We start from the raw sequence: 22,834 nt of genomic DNA on the forward strand, positions 1-22,834 counted from the left end.
AAAGGCATGTTCTATAGGACGACGATTCAACCCACAATGTTGTATGACACTGAGTGTTGGCCAACCAGATTGAACTGAAACAACGAAAGCCGATTATTGTCTCGCCTAGCCCGCTCTTGCGAGCGCCGGGGGGGGGGGGGGGGGGGGTGCGAAACCACGCGTCGTCGCCTCCAACCCTCCCCTCCCCCTCCCCGTCGTCGCCGGACAAAGCCTGGCCGGTGTCGGTTACGGCGGGCCCTCCTCCCTTTGGCGTCTGGCGCTGGGCAGCGCGGATGCGCGCAGCTATGCAAGGTGGCGCCGTGCGGCTGCGTCCGGGGCGGCCGGACGGCAGCTCTCTGGCGCGGAGCGCGGAGGCGCGAGTGGCTGCAGATTCACTGCCAAGCATTTCATGCCGGCGTGGGGCGGCTATGGTCAACTTCTCGGTCCTGATCTGGATCGTGCGGGCTCCGCCGGCCTGCTGCACGTGGGCGGCGCGGGCTAAGGTAGCGTGGGCCAGCCGTCGCCGGTCGTCTCGGCTACTAGAGGTGGTTGGCGCGGTGGTGTGCCATGGTGAGGTGATCCGATGGCTTTTGCGGCTGGAGTTGCCTAGTCTGGGGGCATGGATCGTGCGGGTCGGTGGGGCGGCGGTGCTCAGAGATGGGTGTCAGCCCCCCGCTGGTGGCGCTAGGTGGCGGCAGCGGGCCTCCTTCCCCTTTCTCTAGGCCGATGGCATGGCTGTGAGTTGGGGCTTGTGCTCGGGCGGATCTGGACGGGGCCCGGGGCGAGTTGGAGTTTGCGCTCTGGATAGGTGCGCTTGGGCTCGATCCGGGAGGTGCCTGTGGGCGTTGAGGTCCCTCTCCTCGCGGGTACGGTGGACGTGGATGGTGGTCGAGGCTGCGAAACGTTGTCGGGCACATCGGCGTCAAGGGCCACGGACATGGCGTTGTGAGAGTGTGCTCGGCGACAACCGTCGGGAGTCACGAGGTAGTGTATCCCCCGGTGCACCGGGACTGGCTAGAGACGAAGGCGTGGGTGCTTCCTACTGTGGAGGCATCGACCCATACTCCGTGATTCATGCCGGGCTAGGAGTGAAAAGGAGCTCCCTTTTACTCCTATCGAGGTGGACGCACCATGACGTGGACGGTTTGTGGAGCCTTGGACATGGATGCCGGGGTGGCGGCCCCGGATGGCGGTCCACATGGTTGGCTCTCCGGCGGGCACCATGGCGGCAGTGAAGGCATTCCCTCTTGGTCGTGTGGGCGGCGGTAGGTGGTGCAGCGGGTGGCTCGGGCGCGCTCTTTGTCTCTGCCAATGGCGTCGCCCCGATCCGGATCTGGAGTGCTGGGCTCGTCGCACTTGCCCTGGAGACCTCGTCTGGTGACGCGGGGAGTTGCCGAGTAAAAGCTCTGCGCTTTGTCACCGACGACGGCGACGCTTGGGGCGTTGTTATCATCTTGAAGACGTCGTCGTGGTGCTCCTCTTCGTGTCTGGGTTTCGGGTGAAAACCTATGTCTGTTCGGGACTCGGCAACGGCGACGCTTAGCGCCGTTCTCCCTCCTGGGGGCGTTGTCGTGGAACTTAGGTGCTGTTCTCAGTTCCTCCTGTACTTTATTTCGGTAGCGTAGTCGCGTGCGTGATCCGGTTAGCCTGGGATCGGCATTGTTGGAGTGCTACCCCATCCCATTGTATCGTTCGGCCGTGTACTCTGTTTGATTGGTGCTCTATTTATAAACTGGGGCGAAAGCCTGTTTCGAGAGAGAGTGTTGGCCGACTAAAAGGCGACATGTTCAAAAATTAGGTGTAGTGGAGATGCGCATGTTGAGATGGATGTGAGGCCACACAAGGAAGGACCAGGTCTGGAATGATGATATACGAGATGCCATATTCAGCGCAGGCCTCTGGAAGCTCCAGTGCATAGCGGACGGCTAAAGCGTGTTGATAATGTCAAGAGAGGTAGGGTAGATCGAACTTGACATGGGAGGAGTCCGTAAAGAGAGATTTGAAGGACTGGAGTATCACCGAAGAACTAGCCATGGACAGGAGGGCATGGAAGCTTGCTATCCATGTGCCAGAGTCATGAGTTGGTTGCGAGATCTTATGGGTTTCACCTCTAGTCCACCCCACCTTGTTTGGCACTAAAGTTGTTGTTGTTGTTGTTGTTGTTGTTGTTGTTGTTGTATGCAGTCAACTGTCTAAATCGTGTGTTTACGTTGCATAGGTTTGCTGCATAAAAGCACTGAAAAACGTCTTATTTTATGGGACAGAGGTAGTACCTTTTTAGCAATCATGTGTTACGCCTCGAGTGTTTGAGCATCTGTTCTTAAGAATCCAGATGGCATGCTTTGATGATGTGTTGATTCAGATGTCTAATTTTGTGCTGTAGATGGTGTAGTATCTCTAAGGTAATCTTTTCAATTGCTATTTGCAAGAAAAGGAAGTAAGAAGAGGAGAAAAACTCAGTTTTACTTGCAGATGCTCATTCCTGGAGATATGTAATGAGCAGATTTTGGACTTGCTCAATCCAAATGCAACAAATTTATAAGTAATCATTAAAATGTAGTATCTGCATATAGCTATTTGGTCGTTGCATCTGCCTGCGCGCCGGGGCTCCCCTGCTACGGAGCGCCGCCGCTTAGTCATCCACTTGCTTGAACCCTGACGCCATCAGCATGGACCATCTCCTGCAGACCTACCATGCTCGTGGTCACTGCTGACAGAAGCACATTCGTTCTGGGCTGCTGCTACTATCTCTCTCTCAGATACGTATACAGAAATGTTAAGTTGTTGCTGCTGCTCTACCTCCTCTCCCCCCGACCGTGCAAACTGCAAAGGCTGCTGCTCTTCTTTCTCTCAGGAGCTTCTCTCTTTCATACCAAAATACAAGATCTTGCAATAGAATTAATGCGTCAATCCAAAATGTGATTTTTTATTGTTATGAAAAATATTCGTCTAATGTCAGGTTTAATTCAGAGAAACCTGACAATGATGTGCACGTATTATATTCTTGATGTTGGTATTTCATGCCCTATATCTGTTTGCTAATATGTCTACAACAACTAACCATCTGTTTTTATGTTTCTCTGCCTCCATCCAACTAGGGCTCTTTTGTGTGTGCAGGACAATCCCAACGATTGTCCATTCATTTCATCCGTCGTGTACATCTTGGAGAACGGAAGTGCCAAACTTCATGTCCCGAACCAACCGGTATATTCTGCACCTACGAATAGCAAAGTAGAGCATGCAACAGGCAATACTCAAAATTCAAAGAATATGCCAACTTACAGTTCTAGAGAGAAGATAGGCCAGTTATCACATTACAAGATATTTTGTAAAGGGGGGCTCAGATCAGATAGTTGCAAAGGTGGTTGGTTATGGGGGTACATTCCATTTCACAGCTCCATTAGGCTTTGTTCGGTTACACCTCCTCACAGGGGGATTGGGGTGGATTGGAGGAGGTTTTGACTTGTGGAGGGTGCAATCCCTGCCAAACCCCTCCATTTTCCCTGTCAACCGAACAGGCCCTTATTCATGTTGCTAACCCTCTTTCTTTTTATACTCCATTGTTCATGCTCCTAATTCTCTTTCTTTCTTTTAACCCATTCATGTTGCCAAACTTAGTAAGCTGTGATAAGATGACAAAGTGAAATTCCAAATTACACTAAATGACAGTAGGATGCAAGCATATTACACTTTGATAGTAAATTTGCATTCGGATCAGACCAACTACTAGAAATGTCGAGATGATATCTGCATGTCCATTTTATTTTACTGTATTTATTTTGCCTTCCTCTCCCTAAAATAGTAAGTTGTTTTTAGCAGACCTGAATAAGCATTGGACCATTGTCTTACTTAATTGATCTGCTTTTGTGGGGCTTCATTAAACCAACTAAGTAAACAGATTTAATTGCCTGCTATTGAAAAAAGAAGAGTGAAGATGTTTTTAACTGTTCATGTACTTTCTGTTTTATTTGTACCGAGGCTCATACTCAAACATTTCATGTTTGCATATAGTCCTTTGTTTTGCTACAGAGAAGGTATCATCGTAGTAAAATAAAATAAAATTGAAGTTTGCTTGTGGTTGATGAATTTGTAGAATAATGTCTACTTTATTATAGCAAGACCATATTAGGTTAGGCTGCATATGTTGCAGTTTTCCGATATAGAATACATTCTACATACCAATAAGCCTGAGGTATGCCATTAATGTCGTATTTTTTTCAGATTTTTATTACTAAATACAAGGGAGCATCACTGATAATTAAAATTACATGTGGTGTTTGGTTCAGATTGCAGAGGCCAAACCTGATGCTACCCCATTGTTTTGTAATGTGCAAGTTAAGCTTCTGATGGTACATAGTTGGCATGCAGTAAAATCTAGCAACCATTGGTGCAGTGCCAAATAAAGTAACCACAGCCGGTTTTATCAACAGAGTCATATTTCAAAGGTACCCCTTCGCGTAAGTATGAAACAGTTCTTCGGCTTAAGAAACTAGAGTCTTAGCTTACTAAATTAAATCTTATTAATAGCTCATTTTATTAGAAATTCATGATTCAGGACCATCAGAAACGCTTACGTGGTTCAGGAAAGCATCGAGCATATCGTGTAGAGGATAACACGTGCCAAGGGTTATCTAAATCGAGTTGAATTCGGACTTCCAATCGTGGTATTTTCTTTTGACTGTCTAGGTCGGCCGGTGCCAGTTACTATATAGCTTGCTCTTCCTAACAAAAGTAACACAAATTACTATACCTTGAACTTTGCAACCTTAATATGGAGGTCAGAAACAACATTATCCAACTGCAGGTATGGGTCAGAGGTAGTTTATACTTGTGGAAAGAAAACTCAAGAAGTAACATGGCTATTTTATAACATTATAAAAGGCTTTGCAGCATTGAATCTTAACCTGATGAAAAGGTGCGATTTAAAATGGTAAAGAGTCGCAAAAATGATTGAGGCGTCTGACGAGAGGGCCAAGAAAAATAACGTATAAGCTGTGTAGACAATACATGCACATGGGTAGTTATCTTGAGGGCTTCAGACAAATAGGCCCAGTAGGGATCAAATCTCTTTGGCCGTGCAAGCCTTACTGCCTTAGAAACAAGCTTGCTAAGTTTTTTGTCATAGAGGATCTACTTCCAATTCTGTACCTGTTGTTACATCTCTGATTGCCATGTTCTCTATGAAATGAAATCGGTTTTCATTGTTGCTTACAAACTTTGTCTAGTTTTGTTAGGAACATCACAATTTTCATCGGTAATATATTCAGTAAAACATACATGTATGCATGAAAATTACTTATATATTCCTTGGACAAGATGCTCAGAGTTTTATCAATTTTGTTGATGCTTCCAGAAAAACAGGTACAGGTTCTTCTGTTCACATTCTTTGATCTTCAATTTCACCTGATCTTTCTTTGCAGAGATATATATTTTGTCGTAGAAGTTGCTATTCCATCAGTTGGCAAGTTAGTGATTTTATTTAGAGGTGATGTTATTTTTGATGCTGACTATTAACTTGACTGTCATACGAGTAATTTCTTGGAAAATCTTGGGTGTCTGCTTAGCTACAGATAAGAGTCATGTATTCCTTGGAACTTTGTGCCACACTCCTGCAATTATATGCAGAACCAAGGGATGGGCTGTTCTCTGCCTTAACCTGAAGTTACTTTTACTTGCAAATGATAGCAAAGATTAGGAGAACACCATCTTTAATTTGACGTGTGATTATTTTATTTTCATTTACAGATGACTACCCCCTCCGTTCCTAAATATAAGCCCTTCTAGAGATTTCAATACGGACTACATACGGAGTAAAATGAGTGAATCTACACTCTAAAATATGTCTATACACATCCATATGTAGTTTGTGTTGAAATCTCTAAAAGGGCTTATATTTAGAAACGGAGGGGGTACATTCCAAAAGCTTTTATTATGAAGAGATTACCCTAAAAATAACAATCAGGATTTTCGTTATACACAGTAGTGTCGCGTGTCGCATCATCGTTCACAGGGATAGAGATGAATGTGACTGTTAATGTATGGGCAAGCAAGCAATGCCTGGTGAATCGGGTGAGGAGGCTGGACAGGAGCAGACAATGCTCTGGCAGCGTTCTCCTCCGCCTGAGCTGCTAATCTGTGCGCATGGCGGCGTGATGTTGTCAGCCATTGCCATGCTTGGGTCGCCTCCAAACCAGTCTTATGTCTTCGCCGATGTCCCAGTGGCGGAGGTCGTCCAAGTCCAACTCCGCCATGTCAAATATGATTTTATCTTTGGTGGTCGTCGGAAATGCCGGCTCTAGGTTCTCCTCAAGCAGTGGGTGTACGTGGGTGGTATTGATGTGTGCCGTCGCCTACCTCTTTCTTCGAGCTGATGGAGGCTGACCTCGGCCGGTTGGATCTTGCAGGTCGGTGCTCCGGCGATATGAATGGCGTGCACGGCCGGCCACGATCCACCCAGCCCTCACGTCTTGGCCCGAGTCATCTGTAAGGAGCAGAGTAGGAATTGGGAATTGGCTATGGTCCTTGCGTCCGGAAATACTTGTCCGGGGAATCTAGATGTATTTTAGTTTTAGATACATCTATTTGTATCCATTTCAAGGACAAGTATTTCCGGACAGGAGGAGTAGTTCGAATTCACTCATGCCATCGTCAAATGTGCGGTTATAGGTAAGCTACAATCTGATGGCTCTCAGCCGTTTACCAATTCGCCCAATAACAACGCACATGGCACCCATCTTTTACCCCTCACCCCCCTCTCTCTCTCTCTCTCTCTCTCTTGAACACCAGCTTTTTCCCAAGCTGGGGCGCGAGGAAAACTTTCCGGAGCTCTTTGAGGTCTTCCGAGCTTGCCTATGTCCCCGGTTGGTCTGACCATTGTAATGGCTCCTCGCCGACAAAGGCGGCGCTGCAACACACGAACAAGCACTGCAAATTGAGCATCAGGAGGAGTAAGCTCAGGCTGTACTTTGCAATTCGGGCCGAACGCCTTTTGAACTTGAGACACATGCAGAACAGGATTAATCCGGTTGTGTGTTCCGGAAGTTGAAGACGATAAGCAGAAGCCCCCACGTGGTTCAGCACGTCAAAAGGTCCGTAAAATTTGAACAACAGCTTGTGGTGTGCCCATGGTGCCAGCGAAGATTGAATATAAGGCTACAGTTTGAGGAAGAAATCACCCGCACTGAAATGATGATAAGAGCGTTTCTTGTCTGCTTGATGTTTCTTGCGAGCACGGGTACACTCCACGTGTTGTTGTAACAGCCTAATTAAGGACCATTCCACCATCCGGAAGCAAGGAATCCAGATCTGAAACTCCACATGCTTCTGACAAGCGATATGCTGAATTGCCTTGGAGTTTACCCGAATCTTACCTATAACCACACTTTTTGCCTTCCAAAGGAGAATGAGGGCTGGTCTTGTACCAGTATTCTGCTAGTGACAATCATTGTGCCCACTTCACAAGACAATCATGAGAGAAACAGCGCAAGTACGCCTCCAAACATTGGTTGACACGTTCAGACTGCCCGTCGGTTCGAGAACTCATGCAAAGCTTGTGAAAATGCGGTCACGATCAGTCACCATGGACTCAGGCATGCCATGAAGTTTATGAATATTATCCATGAAAGCTGTTGCCACTATAGAAACTGTGCATGAATGTTGTAAGCCAAATGAAATGGGCGTACGAGACAACTTATCAACTACCAGCAGGACATAGTTGAAACACCCAGATCGTTGTAATCCTTCCATGAAATCCATGGTCAACAATTACCAAAATTGTTTAGGAGCCGGCAACGGCTCCAATAGTCCAGGATAACGTGCACTATCAGGTTACAGATAACACACTCTTGCACAAACTGTATGACTTGAGCTTGCATGACCTTCCAATAAAACAATTTCTTGATTTTGCACAAGGTGATGGGAATACCTGAATGGCTACCAATTGGGCTGGAATGGAAGGCTTCGAGTAACTTGCATCTTTGGGAGGTAACCACACTCGTTCTTTGTAGTTAATTAGTCCATCCTGCAAGGAAAGTTTGCCATCACTCTACGTTGCGACAACCAAATGAATGAGGAGTTCTTTAGCTTGATCATTATCCTCCTAAATGTCCAGGATCCCCTGCATATGCTATGGAATGGCCTTGTTGAAGAAGAAGAGCTCCCACTCCCGTGTCACACGCGTTAGTTTCCACCACAAATTGAGAAAAATCTAGGAGAGCTAGAACTGGCACGTACACTAGGACAGATTTAAGCAATTCAAAAGCACTTTGGGCTTCCGGTGACCAAACAAGTGGGCTCGCCGGCGCTTCGGTCGCCGCCGCATCCGTCGCACGCCCTGCAAGCTTCTTCTTCGACCGCCTAGATGAGCCGTCCGCCGCCTTGTTCTTCTTCCCGGAAACCTTGCCCGCCTTCGGCCGCGCCGCATTTGGGAGCTTCGAGAGGGGGGGCACGTGGCTTCACGGCGGGCGCCGGCGCGACGCCACCCGCCGCCGAGGTCGTCCATGGCGGCATGAAAAGGCCGCGCGCGATACCGGTGCATGGAGGAGCACCGGCGGAGGCGAAGCCAAAGCTCCCCGCGCTAGGGTTTGCGGCCGCGGCGGCCGCGGGTGTAGGAAGGGGTGAGGGGGGTGTCGGGGCGTCCATCCCTCGGGCGAATTCGTCGGCGGCGGCGCGGCGGAGGGGGTGCGGCACGCGCGCTCGAGTGTGCAGCGCACGGAACCGGGTGCACGAAATAAGCGGCGCATGATGCCGTTTCGCTCCGCGCGCTGAACCACTTATGCCGCGCGCGCGGTTTTGGCGCCTCCTGGAGCGCCCGGAGCATGCAAATTTTCCAGCGCGATGCTTATATAGCGCGGCTGTCGGAGATGCTCTGAACATGTAGTGCATGAGAGGCTGTGCTAGCAGTCTTCATTAGTTCTGGGCTTCAACAGGACCTGATGCTGAGCTCCCTGATGAAGCGGACGAGCCGCTCCAACTCGGATGACGACGACCCCACCTCCGCGACATCCAGCCTCAACTGCTGCACCATAGCTTGGGCCACCCCTCTGATCTCGTCGAACTCCATGGCCTCCCTCGTCGTCCTCTCAACGACGCCTCTGTCGCAGACGTCCTTCACGTCCAGCCCCGTCCTCCACACGACGCCCACGAAGCGGCTAATGATCTGCTGGTCAGAAAAGGGCCAGCACACCATTGGCACGCCTTCCATGGCGCACTCCAGCGTCGAGTTCCATCCGGCATGTGTCAGGAAGCAGCCCACCGCTCGGTGCCACAGCACGTCCCGCTGAGGAGCCCACTCGACGGCTCGTGCCTTGCCACCCTCCACCGCCGGCCCCGACAGCTTCTCGGAGGAGCGCGGAGCTCGTCATCTGGACCATGTCCGGCCAGAGCGCCAAGAGGAAGGCGTACCCAGTAGCAACAGGCCGGAGAGGAACTCGGTGAACTGCTCGTGTGTGATCATCGCGCGGCTCCCCAGGCTCACGTACACGACGGACCAGTCATCGCAGCGGTTGCAAACATGTTGCTTGTGCGCGACGCAATGTGGGCAAGCGCTGGCTGCTCCATGGACGCGGCGGTGTTGAGTATGAGCGCACATACCTTGCTGGAGCGAGCGGTGACCTCGGCGAGCTTGAGCACCCAGGGGTCTCTGTCGCCTTGTTCAGCGAGCGCAGCAGTCCCCGAGGAAGATCTCGGCGCCGGAGGAAGCCCTCCATCCCCGGAACGCCGCACACCGGGTCGTCCGCAGGGAAGGGGCTCTCGCCGAGCTTGGGCATGGACAGGAGCGCCAGGTACGTAGCTGCAGGCACTGTGCGTCGCAAAGGCGATCGTCGGGATGCCGAGCTCCTTGGCGACGTCCATGGCGAACGGCACGGTGCCATCGGCAACAGCGCATGCATGTCGCCTGCGCGTCGGCGGACAAGAGCAGGGCACAATATGCGGCACTGCTGGTCGTCCGCGTGGACTCCAGAAGCTCTAAGAAGCTGCGACCTGCGAGGGTGGTCGTCGGGGAGGCCGTCAGGGATGGAAAGCAAGCGTAGGCACGGCGGCGGAGGCGTCTGAGCAAGACAGCGGAGGTTGTGCTTGATGTGGAGGAAAGTGACCTGGACGCCGGCATTGACAAGGGCGGTGGCGAAATGGGGCACGGGGTTGATGTGTCCCTGCCTTGCCCATGGGAACACGAGAACGTGCACCGCGGCATCCATCACTCCGGCGAACGGCAGATCCGCCAACTCGCAGATTTCATGGCAGCTCAGGCCGGCGTTGCTCAGAGTTCCATAGGCCCGCCTGATGAAGGAGGAAGAAACCATTGGCAATAAGAACACTCCAAATTAGAAGTGACCTCCAGTAGCATCTTTCAAGTTAGCTATATTTGCCTTGATACCACACAGACACACACGGTTGGTCCTACTTGCACTATTTGAGGTACCGTATGGTAGACACTTGGATTATTTCCACCCGCCGACCCGTGGGTGTACTCTGTTATATAGTCCCATTTTCTATATATCCTTATTGTATAAGAGACTTCCTACACTTTACTACACATATACATGTATTGGCCTTTGGCCCCTTGTGAATGTTATACTCATTATTCAACATGATATCAGATGCCAGGTTAGCCTCTCTCCCGCATGATGCAACTCCGTGCGTGCTTCACTTCAACTGCCGCCGCTGCTAGTCCCCGTACCTAGCCTGCCTGCCCAGGTCGTCCCCCGCCTGGATCCGCCTGCCGCCGGCCATCTCCTACTCGGCCTTGCCTGGATTCGCCGCCGGCCGGCCGTCTCCTGCTCAGCCTCACCCGGCTCCGCCCGCCACCGGCCGTATCCGGCTCCTCCTCGCCCGGATCCGCCTGCTGTCGGCCGCATCCGACTCGTTCTCGCCCGGATCCGCTGCCCGGCCGCCGCCCCTGCCCCTGCTCAGCCCCGGTCCGGCCACGACCCCCCCTCTCCTACTCAGGTCGCCGCCACCTCCGACCCGTCCTGCCGCACCACCTTCTACTCCGGCCGCCGCCGCCTCCTGCCAGTCCGCCACGGCCGCGACCACCTTCTACTCCGCCTTCCCGCTCATGTTTTTGGCCTCGAGCGCGTCTCTGCCCGATCCAGATCCCGCCTCCTATGAAAGTTGACCCAAAAAACATATCATGTCTTCTTCAGGCTATGTGGATGTTCCTCGGTGCTTGGTGATCTTCGATGGCACCAACTATGCCGAGTTTGTGGGTTTCATGTGTATCCATATATGCGCCGACTTCTCCTATGGGGTGTTCTCTCTGGCGAGGTCCCCTGTCTGCCATGCCATGTTGCCCCCGTGGCTCCTACCCCGCCGGTGCTGCCTGTTCTTGCTGTTGATGCTTCTCAGGCTGATCGGGATGCAGCCAAGGCTCTTGATGATGCTGCGGTTGATGCTTATGATCAGCAAGTATCAGCTTATTCAAATGCTCTTTTTGTCTACCAAGATGATCTGTCTGCTTATACTCAATGGTGCAATGATGATGGCCCTCGGCATCGTTGCAGCGATGTGGTTTTATCTCTGTCAGCGTTATCAGCCCTCCGGTGATGCTCTCTACTTATATGTGGTGCGTCAGGAGCACGCTCTTCAGCAGGGTGACTCTTCTGTTGATGAGTTCTCATTAGACTGAGACCTTGGAACCTTTATTCCTTTCGCTTCATTACCTGCTCGAGGAGGATGATGTTTACTCTATCTGGTTGATGAAGATGAGATCGGTCATCGAGCGGAATATGCAGAGTGATAATCTCCATCCCTTTCGTCCACCTCTTCCTGCACAGAAGCAATAGCATACGCAGTGGATGTTTGCCCCCCTAAATCAATCACCTTCATGTCAGATGTGAATGTGTGCCCACTATCCACCACTGCAATCCAGACAATTCTGTGTCACACTAAAGCTGATCGCCATTTGCTAATTTTACTTGTAAGGCCTTATCTAGAACAGTTGCTTTATGTTTGAGCTTGTCAGCTAATTGTCTATCTATGAAGGTGTGGGAACTCCCTGAATCCACCAAGAGCAACATGACCTTATTCTCAAACAGTGCTCTTAACCGGATGGTTATACTGTTTGAAGATCCTGCCATGGCATTTACAGACACCTCTTCTACTGCTTCCTCAACAGCAATGGCATTCAGGACGGTTTTCCTTCAATTTCTTGACCTTCTGGGGCTTTAAGCTACAAGGGTGGTTTGTTTGCACACACATGACCTTGGTTGTAATTTTCTCCACGGCTGTAACAAAAGCCGTTTGCACGTCTGAACTCCTTGAGTTGCTTTGCTCGCCACAGATCTCCCGCGACAAACTAAGGGCGAGTAGAACTTTCCTGGCGAGGTGCTATAAATTTGCTTTAACCCAGCTGTTTTAAATCTTAGGAGTCCGCATCTTCTGAGGCTTCAACACAACCTCCTGCACAAGAACATATTCAGCCGCTAGTACTGTACGCTAGGGCAACTGAATTTCAACAGCCGCTCGAATTTCCTCTTTCAGGCCCAACACAAACCGAGTCACCAACATTGTTTCACCGATATTTGCATCATACAACCAGACTTGATAGGCGAGCTGATTAAACATGGTGCAATACTGCTGTACTGAATCATCTTGTTCCCATAACAGTAATTTCATCGAACAGTTGCGGTGCACATTCACATCGAAATCCTGCAGTATCGCTGTTCTGAACCTTGGCCAATCGGCGCAAGCGTGGTATGCTTACATGCTTGGTACCAATGAGCAGCGTTACCTTGCAGATGCAAAGAGGCGGACATGAGCTTGAAGCCGTTCGGGGTCTGATAGAGCTCGAAGTAGACCTCGCAGTTGTCCAGCCACATGCAGACTCGTCGCCATCGAAGCGGGGAAACTCCATCTTCAGCATCCACGGCCGCTTGAAGCTCTGCTCGTCAGGAGGACGCGGAGATTGCGCCACCCTCCCTGGATCAAACGTTCGATGAAGCTGCAGAGCTGCCTGAACAGTAGACGCTGCTTGCACGGCGGTCGGGGACACCGCAAACCACCCTGGTTGCGCCAGCCGGTCCAGATCCGCGTCCTTAGTGTTGTTGGACTCCTTGATCGCGCGCGCCACATGAACTTACTCCTGATGGATTTCTCCGATGGAAGTGACCGAGAGATCCCCCTTGGCTTGAACTTGATCCAGGCGTTGTACTTTCTTGGAAAACTTCGCGTCGAGTCGGTCGAGCCGTGCGCTGATCTCGTAGATGTGCGACACCTGCACGCCGATCCCCTTGAGGGATGCCAGCTCCTGCAGCACGTGCTCCTCGAACGTCGCCATGACCTCCACCAAATGCCTAGTCTACGCATTTGGCTTGAACGGAGCTGTCGTCACCCTCTCTGAACCAGACCAACGCTTGTTGAACCTGTATTTCCTAGCCCGGTTCAGTAGCTAGGTTAGGTTCTTTTCAGTTAGCAAAATAAACGGCCATGTCAACATGTGCATGTACACTAGATGTGGCCTGGTAGTTTCAGTTAGTAGGTAGCTAGCTTGGCGCGGCCGTTGGAGTTGCATGGGATGGCATGCAGCGTAGCTCGCGGCACGCGCGCATCACCCGCAAGGCGAGCGTCGTGGGATGGCACGACCGGTAAGCTCGCAGGCGTGGTTGATCTCTCCCTTTGTAAGTTCAGTACAAATAAGAGGAATGAAAACGGGAAAAAGCTGCAACGCAGTACGCAGCACAAAACCACCTGAGTCATCGTTCTCCTCTCGCCATTGTTGCCGTGATCTAGAGCTTGTACGTGTTCTTGGTTCCAACAACGCTAATCTTGGATTTACAGGCGGCTACCGAAGCAGCCATGCAAGCGATCAGTCGATGTTACAGCACTATCTCGAGGAAGCGGGGAACAACAGATCGACAAAGCAATCTGATACCAACTGTCGTGTCCTTGCCTTGGGGAAAACCCTAGGAGTTGGGAGACTGCGGTAGGTGGCGACTTAGGGAAGAAGATTAGGGCAGGAGAAGGAAGAAGAAGTCAATGGAAGGGGAGAACTGTTTCATCTCTTTTCTTTTTTCGATGCCAGACAGCTACAGGGAGGGACTCGAGCACTCCACTACACTCTACACGGCCCACGGCTCAAACACACAACTTGGGCCATCACTTGAATTCAAATCACACACGGTTGCTGCCCCCGATCTCCACGCCTGCTTGATCTGTCCAGTCTTGTCTGTTGGAGTAGGGGCGATGACATCAATGGCCGTGGGCACCGCGTGACCCACCACCCAAACGATGAGCTTGTCGAGCTCTCTCTTGTGCTTTTCGTGCACCTCATCCGCCACCACCGAGAGCGTACGTCTCATGGACGACCTTGGCTTCTGGCATGAGGTTCTCCATCAGCTCATGTCCGTGGCGCGCCACCTCCGCCAAGAGTGTATCGTGGGGGTGGGAAGGATCTAGATTGAGGTCCGGCGAGGATCAATGGCTATATATACCAATTGTTAGGAGCAGAGTAGGATCAAGGAATCGGCTATGGTGTAATTCAAATGCACTCGTCACGCCTTTGTCAGATGTGCGGTTACATGTAAGATATACAGGTAAGCTACAATCTGACGGCTCTCAGCCGCTTACCAATTCGCCCAACAGCAATGCACGCGGCACCCCTCTCTTATAGCTAGCCTAGGACCCAGTCCTTCGGACTGTAAAAATGCCGCGACTTTGTGCGGTGGCGGCTGACAGGTGGGTCTGGGATGGCAGCCTCCTCCTCTGCATCTTGGTTATTATCAGTACAACTGTACAAGTGTCAACATCATCGTTCTTGAGCATGCAAGAGAACTTGTGCCCGCAGCCGCCAGACATCGTTTCATCGATCTCTTCACTGGCTTCCTACCTGCGTGCGACGCCAAGCGCGCTCTTCTTGCAGCCTCCAGCTAAACCCATGCTCAGTACTCCCTTTGTAAACTAATATAAGAGCATTTAGATCACTACTTTAGTATTCTAAACACTCTTATATTAGTTTACTGAGGGAGTACATAGTATCATCGGATAATGCAGTACTTACTTTTTGCATCGGATTCAGGTCCTATCAGCATTCAAATTCACTGTTTGCCGTTCAAACTACGACATCAATCTTCACCACCCTCCTTGGAGGCCTACACGGGCTCGCCCGTTTTTTAAACATGTTGGACTGCCACGTATTGGTGCTCAACCGTTTTCAAAGCATGTGTGTGAGAGCTATATCTCACTCTTTGCGAGACGGTAGGCCGGTCCAATAACACGTGTTCCGTGGGTTCAGTGGCAGTGGTTTTAGGACCCTTATGGATTGGTTTTGGAAGCTTCTGTGTTGTTTCCCCATTTTTCTTTGTGTTCTTCCATTGGTTTTTGTCAAGTTTATTATTAATTTTTGGCATTTAATTTTTTATTTGTTCTTTTTTTTATCTTTTCATTTTTTTTGTTTTGTTCAATTTTGAAAGACGACTTTTTTCAATACACTTTGAACAATTATTGTATACATGCTAAATATTTTCAGATAATGTGAAATATAAGTTAAAAATTAAAAAATGCACAATGGAATTTTTATAATACAAAGTAAATAATTTTAAACAATCGTTGAACCTTTTTTTTTAATTTCATGACCATTTTTTGTAAAACATGCGAACATTTCTTAACTGTCTATAAAGCATATTTTAAGTGGCACAAACATTTTTTATTATGTTATGAACCAATTTTTTTATGCGTGACCATTTTTACATTTCATGAACATTTGTTTAATGTCATTAAACATATTTTTAAACACGTTATACGTTTTTTAGATGTCACTGGCAAATTTTTAAATAGTACGAATATTTTTACATTTTTTACCATAATGCCATGAACATATTTTAAACGTGTCAATATTTTAAAAATGAAGGAATTTTTATAATGGCACAAACACTTTTCAAAATTTGCCCGTATAAGCTTTTATATTACATGAACAGTTTTAATGCACTATGAACTTTTTAAAATTTCAAGTAAAGGAATTTTAGAAATCTAGTTCAATTAATTTTCAATATATATATATGTATATATTCTATATTTCAAAATATAAACAAAAGTATAAAAGAGAAAAAGGAAAAAGAAATGAACGACCAAAGAAAACTAACTAGCAAGTAGCATAGAATTACTGGGCCGGCACATTAAACACTCTGCTTCAGGCGGGAGTGTCTAATGTCAATCTCTTTGTCCCTGTTGACGAGGCTGGTGGTCGTTTTCATCATGTCAGGGTGTCTAATAGGTCGCCCCGTTAGACACTCTGCATTACTGGGATAGCAGTTGTTTACTTGTTTTCATGATGTCATTCTCTTCTCCTCGTCCTCTTCTTCGGACGATAATCAAATCTCCAGATGGTGGTCATCAGCGTCTCCTCGCATAACCTAACCACGGATTCAAAATTTTAATGGATCCGGCGGTGATGAGGAGGAAGTTTTTCTTTCTTTCTAGAATAAACAGTGTATCTATATCTATACGGACAGGTCAATTTGGTGCTCGGGCTCATCTGCTCCTGAAATCTGAGCCTTTGGTTGTTGCATTGGGATGGTAAAAAGTGTGTCAGATGCAACAAAGCTGGACCGTGGAAAAAAGAGGATACAGGCTATATACTGTATGGCACAGTGCGCACGGGTGGGCCAGTTGCGTAGCTGCTGGCGTCGCTCCGTGATTGCCGACGTCTGAGCCGTGGCTCAGAACTTGTACGATGGTAGTCCAGTTCGTCAGGGGCCAAACTGAGCCGTCCCTGGACTGCACGTCTGTTTGTGGGGTCCGCCTGGGAGACATGTCGAGGGTTCGGGACGGCCGGTTTGACGAGCAATGAGGTCGTCGATTGCTGGTGGGGAGGTACCCCGCGGTAATGGCGGCCGCGGCGGATGCAGTTCGCTGGTGAGTTTCTCTGCCGTAGCGCTCGCCTCTGGATTTTCATGCTTCGATGGATTCCCCGATTCCCCGCCGCCGCTGCTTACTCTGCTGTGGTTTTCAAGGTTCCCAATCAGGGAGGAGTTCGCGGACAGCTTGGAGCAGCCAAATCCGGACACTCTAGGGTTCCTCCGTCCGTCCATGGCTGCTGGGCTGCATCGCCGCTCACGCCGTTGCCACCGCCCCATCGACGTCGACCCCGACGCCACCGCTGCTCTCTAGATCTCAGTCTCGCCGGCGCTCCTCACTGCCTTGCTCCCCTCTACTGGACAGCTGCTCGCCGGTGTCGTCTTTCTCCTGTACTGGTCGGCAGCATCTCGTTCTCGGGCACTAACAAGTCCATGTCCCCTTCGTTCTGCACGATATCTCTAGCCCGACAGCCTCCACCAGACACCACGGGTAACTAATCCAGTTCCCTCATCTTCTTTTCAATGGATTCATGATCCTGAGTGTTGATGCTTGTTGTGAAATTCTCAAGATTTCTATCATGTTGATCTGTACTTTTTGGAACATGCAAGTATACAGTATGTGAGTTGGCAGTAGCTGCTGTTGGTTCACTCCAAAATCGTACAGGTAGATTTGGACAGTTTTGTGTAACATGACATGTGGACATCAATCATACTTGTTTCTTTGTCAGTATCTGTATTAGATTAGCACAAGTTTCTTAGTTGCCATACAACGTTATTGGATAATTTATCTGTTATTAGGAGGCAAATTAGTGCATAAGCAACTTATCCGGGCTCACCAACAGTAGAGAAGCCACTACTATTTTCTTGTGCTTTCTGCATAAAAGTCTGGGATACAATAGGTTACATCTTGATGTTTTCTCTAGTAATTAGTGGCCATATTAATCCTAAGCATGTTCCTATTAAAATTACACTGGGGAATAAATGATAAATGCAGAGGGTAAAATGTACATCGAAGATCAAATTGGCCGTGGAGAAATCATACTTCCGTTCACGAAAGAAGGCAATCTTTTCCATATCACATCTGCCAATTCACCTCTAATTTCACCTCTAATTAGATTTCTATATCAAGACAAGATTCTTTGCCTTTTTTCATGTCTACTAAATGATATCCGTTGGTCAGCTATATATGGATGCTTTTCTTTACAGTGGCCAAGTTATGATATGGAATGTTCAGACAACATTTCTACTGAATTGTAGCACATGGAATGTTCTGAATTTATGCATATGGAATTGTAGCATACCTGAAGTTAAGATGGCAATGGCACTGGTAAAAGAAATTTTAAGATTGTCCGTCACCCATGGCTGTGTGTGTGTGTGTGTTTTAGGTTCCCACTCCTGGAGGAGTTCACCGACAGCCATCGACAACCAGATCCAATACTTCTGGTGTTGTTACCGTCAGACGAGACCAACAGATCCGTGCCAGCAGACTCGAATACTGAGTCTGGATGCCAGGCGAGGCCACGGTAGGGCTTGCGGCGGAGACGGGAGGTATCTCCAACTCGTTCCACACAGTCAGCTGACAGGGTCAACCCCGAGGCGTAATGCACCTTTCGTCGGTGGGTTTCTCTGACCGTCGCAAAAATAACACTTCATTTCCAGGAGATGGTTCCAGCACTTCCATCTAATACTTGCGGTAGCGTCTAGTTAGGACCTGAAGGCTGAGCTGACTCCTGGTGGTGAGGTGACGTTAAATGTCCGGAGATGCATGCAGCACATGCTGAATGCAAATGAGAAGAGGATGTACCGCGGGTGGCTCGCGAGGTGGAGGGATCCGTGCTTTGTGGTACATGCCTTGCTAGTTGGCATTTTTGCTGTGAATTATTTTTTCACTTGCTGGAGATGCTAACCGTGGGTTGTTTGGATGTGCTTTCTGGAAGAGCTTTGCAGGGCAGACAATGAAGTGGACTGGGATGAACTTTAATTGATAGGGTACAAAATTGATTGGCTGAAGAAGGTAAGCGTGTCGGATGGGGTAACTGAAGACGTACTTAATCGTATGCCGCGGCCGCCAGAGTTCATTCCTGAAGGCCTGCGCGTTTCTGGCGTTCCATAGGCTGGTTGCGCATGCGGCGAAAAGGATATGCCACAGCTTGCCATGGATGGCCCCTGGTTGCTCCGCCTTGAAGAAGTGTGGGATTCCATCGGAGGAGACGGCAATCTCCTTTAGTCCCAGCTTGTCCCAAACTGCATCTGCCAGTCTGCATCTTAGTATGACATGGCTCATTGTTTCTGTGGCTCGGCATAGATCACATCCATTGTGTGCTACAATCTTGTCCCATCTTCATTCTGGAGTTCACTGGTCTTTACCTTCGTTCGATGCTTACCCAAGTAAGATATGGCAAACTTGTGGTTGTCTGAAAAGTATGAATATATAACTGAGTTGGTGACTGAATCATTTGTTTCTCGTGTGTTTTTCAGCAGGCACAGCTTGAGCACCTAAATAAGAAAGAAAATTGCATACGAGGTCGTGATCATGAAGGGGAACAAGGGAGATATCCTGTATTTCCTGCACAACGAAATCGTTGGCTGTGCGTGTGCTTTTCCGTGGAATTGCCCGTTTACGTTGATGCCCCACACCCGTTTGTAGGTGAATAGGCTATGGGCCTGCGTTAAGTTTTTTACTTAAGAGACCTAAGCAGACTAATTAAAACTACGGACGTGCGAGCAAAGTTTTATGGACAGATTACCCCCTATCTGAATTCGCAATGTCATAAATATTGCGATTTGTGCTCTTACTAAACGTGAAAGGCTTGCACGGCTGTGTTTATGGCAAAAAAATGCCTGACTGAATTTCTAAATGTACAGAGATTTGGGCTATTTGATTGCAGCAACTGACGTGAGTGCTTGGTGAAAAAACTTCGATAAGACTCCCTCTCAGACGTGTGCTTGCACGTAAGATGCATTGAGTGGTTAAGGGGGATCGCCGTGAAATTCCTCAGTGTATTGCTGACCGTAGATGGGGCAGAAAATTGAGACATGTAGATATCCAGGATACGATTTTTTTGAGTAAAGCTTAACTCCCCAGATAAATACTACTTGTAGATAATTGTGGTTCCACATAAAAGGGATAGTTAATGTAGTATGAGGGTACACGAATAGCGCCGAGAACGGCCACAAACGATTAAGTGGGGCGACTCATTACATCTTAATGGAGTGAACAAAAGACTCAGGGAGGATGATTCAGCGGAGCAGGTCTGATTGATTTCCGAGACGGGCAGGTCAGGTAGCCGTTGAAGCGGCTGACACACGGAGACGGCTCAGCCTGGCGCACGCGAATCGCTGAGCCGTGCATGCTTTTGCTGTTCCGCCTCTGACCTTACCGTCCATCGGTGCAGTTAATGCACCCACGCGCTACCTATTTTTCCATCGATACATCTGCTATGCAGACGGGAATACAACAACTGGCATGGATCCATTGTTCCGCAGCCGTGCGAGCTGCAGAGTTCAGGCGAGAACGTGAACGAGAGAGAGTTTTGCGCAGTGCAAAGTGTTACTGCTTTTCTTGATTATCTCTGAACTTATACAAGAAGCAAATGCGATCGTGGCTTCAGCCACGCCCCACGGACGCGATCGTGCCATCCCACGATACCAGGGCGTGTTGAGCTGCTGGCCTCACACAAAACATGGGCAGGATCCGGCTAGTCCGGCTAACTGAATGCTAACAGAAAAATCTGACAGCTAACCTGACAGCTAGATTATTCAACAATCTCCTCCTGATCTAGATGTTCCTGATGTCGACGATCCCGATCCTCTCGCGCATAGCTTGGAACCTGACCCGCCCGAGCGATTTGGTCAGAATATCAGCGAGCTGATCGTCGGTGTTCACGTACTCCACGACGATCTTGCCGTTCTCGACGCTCTCCCTGATGAAGTGGTAGCGCGTCTCGATGTGCTTGCTTCGCCCGTGGAACACTGGGTTCTTGCAGAGTTGGATTGCAGACAGATTGTCCACAAGAAGAGTGGTTGGTGCAGCTTCCTTCCCCAGCAGATGGGCGAGCAACCGGCTCAGCCAAACACCCTGGCAGGCTGCGGTGGCGCCGGCAATGTACTCGGCCTCGCACGAAGACAAGGCAACAACCTTTTGCTTCTGCGATTGCCAACTCACCGGGCTTGAGCCGAGGAAGAAGATGAAGCCAGAAGTGCTCTTCCGATCATCGACGTCCCCGGCGTGGTCGGCGTCGCTGTACCCAATGAGAGTGCATCCTCCTTTGTTAGTGAAGCGGCAGCCGAACTGGATCGTCCCGGCGATGTAACGGAGAATGTGCTTGACAACACTCATGTGCTCCGTCGTCGGCGACTCGAGGAAGCGATTGACGTAGCCCACAGCGAACGAGATGTCCGGACGCGTGTGAACTAAGTAGCGCAGACTACCCACCACGCTGCGGTAGAGGTGGGCGTCCGTCGGTGGCGTCGAGCTCTTCCTGCTCAGGCGCAGACATGGCTCCATGGTGACATGGACTGTCTTGCAGTCCGACATCCCAGCACGCTCCAGCAGCTTGGTGGCGTATGCCGCTTGGCACATGGTGATCACGCCGGGGCGCTGGCGTACCTCCAGCCCGAGGTAGTAGGTGAGGAGGCCGAGATCGCTCATCTGGAAGCGACGAGTCATCTCCTCCTTGAACATGTCGATGGCGGTGGTGCTGGCCCCGGTGATGATGAGGTCGTCGACGTACACTCCGAGCAGCAGCCGATCGTCGCCGGTGCCGCGGTGATACACCGCATGCTCTGACAGAGTGCGTGTGAACCCAAGTTCAGACAGCGTGGTGTCCAGCTTGATGTTCCACGCGCGCGGAGCCTGACGCAGCCCGTAGAGAGCTTTGCGAAGGCGCAACACCTTGTGCTCGCCGCCGGTGTGGGAGAAGCCTGGGGGCTGCAAGACGTAGACCTCCTCCTCCAGATCGCCGTTCAGGAACGCCGTCTTGACGTCGAGGTGGTGGACCTCCCAGGACTCGTGCGCCGCGATCGACAGCAGAACCCTGACGGAGTCCAACCGTGCGACTGGAGCAAAAACCTCATCGAAGTCGATGCCGGCGCGCTGGACGAAACCCTTCGCCACGAGCCTGGCCTTGTGCTTGACGACGTTGCCGTTGGAGTCTTTCTTCACTTTGAACACCCATTTGAGGCCAATCGGGCGTTTACCTGCAGGCAGATCAGTGAGGTACCAAGTGTCGTTCTCCTCGATCGCCCGCATCTCATCGAGCATGGTGATCCTCCACCTCTCATGCGGCTCCGCTTCGGTAAACGTGGTAGGCTCCTCGCACGCCCCGAGATGCAGCTCGCCGTACTCCATCGCCAGAACATAGTCCTGTAGGCGAGAGTTCGGCTGAACGATGCCGTCCCGTGCGCGTGTCGTCATCTGATGGAGCGGTGGCATCTGCTGGACAGGGGCGGCGACACATCGCTTCGCCGCTTCAGCGGCGTTCTCTGGCGATGAAACAGCCGTGTCCGGCTCCTCGACGGCAGGCGAGTCGGCAGGCGGTGCGCTGTCCGTGTCGGGCGACACGCTGCCAGCACGTACTGGCGATGAGCTGGCTCCTCCAGAGCTCGTACTTCCAACATCAGCGGCGTGGCGAGCAGCACCCGTGTCACTCTGACACGGCATGGTGAAGACGTGCTCGACGGTGAAGCTGCCGTCGCCGCCGTTTCCTTCCCAGTTCCAACTTGCCGTTTCGTCGAAGACGACGTCCCTCGAGATGATGACGCGCTTGGCCACCGGGTCGAAGAGCCTGTACGCCTTTGTGCCCGCCTCCTAGCCGAGGAAGACAGCTTTTGTGCTGCGGTCGTCGAGTTTGGCCGCGTGTGGGCGAGTGACCTTGGCGTAGGCGACGCAGCCGAAAGTTCTGAAGAAGTGCACCGCCGGTTTCGCGCCGTGCCAAGCCTCATACGGCGTGCGTCCATCGAGAGCCTGCGTGGGCGAGCAGTTGAGGAGGAGCACAGCCGTGGTGACTGCCTCCCCCCAAAACTCGTTCGGCACGCGCCTCGCCTTGAGCAAGCACCGTGCCATG

General features: G+C 50.3%; 2 long non-coding RNA genes and 1 pseudogene across 2 annotated transcripts; 2 read left to right on the forward strand and 1 right to left on the reverse strand.

Annotated features, from left to right (window-relative positions):
• The first annotated feature begins 3,013 nt into the window (after positions 1 to 3,013).
• LOC123075857 (uncharacterized) lies at positions 3,014 to 4,538 on the forward strand. The gene is made up of 3 exons (XR_006436225.1): positions 3,014 to 3,183; positions 4,266 to 4,436; positions 4,520 to 4,538. It is a non-coding gene; the product is annotated as an uncharacterized lncRNA (long non-coding RNA).
• Positions 4,539 to 8,778: 4,240 nt separating this feature from the next.
• Positions 8,779 to 13,255, reverse strand: LOC123076662 (7-deoxyloganetic acid glucosyltransferase-like; annotated as a pseudogene).
• Positions 13,256 to 16,570: 3,315 nt separating this feature from the next.
• On the forward strand, positions 16,571 to 19,578 carry LOC123075858 (uncharacterized). The gene is made up of 6 exons (XR_006436226.1): positions 16,571 to 16,827; positions 16,926 to 17,259; positions 18,155 to 18,385; positions 18,478 to 18,612; positions 18,707 to 19,157; positions 19,248 to 19,578. It is a non-coding gene; the product is annotated as an uncharacterized lncRNA (long non-coding RNA).
• The last annotated feature ends 3,256 nt before the right edge of the window (positions 19,579 to 22,834 follow it).

This window comes from Triticum aestivum, chromosome 3D (genome assembly GCF_018294505.1).
Source record: "Triticum aestivum cultivar Chinese Spring chromosome 3D, IWGSC CS RefSeq v2.1, whole genome shotgun sequence".
NCBI classification, from domain to species: Eukaryota; Viridiplantae; Streptophyta; class Magnoliopsida; order Poales; family Poaceae; genus Triticum; species Triticum aestivum.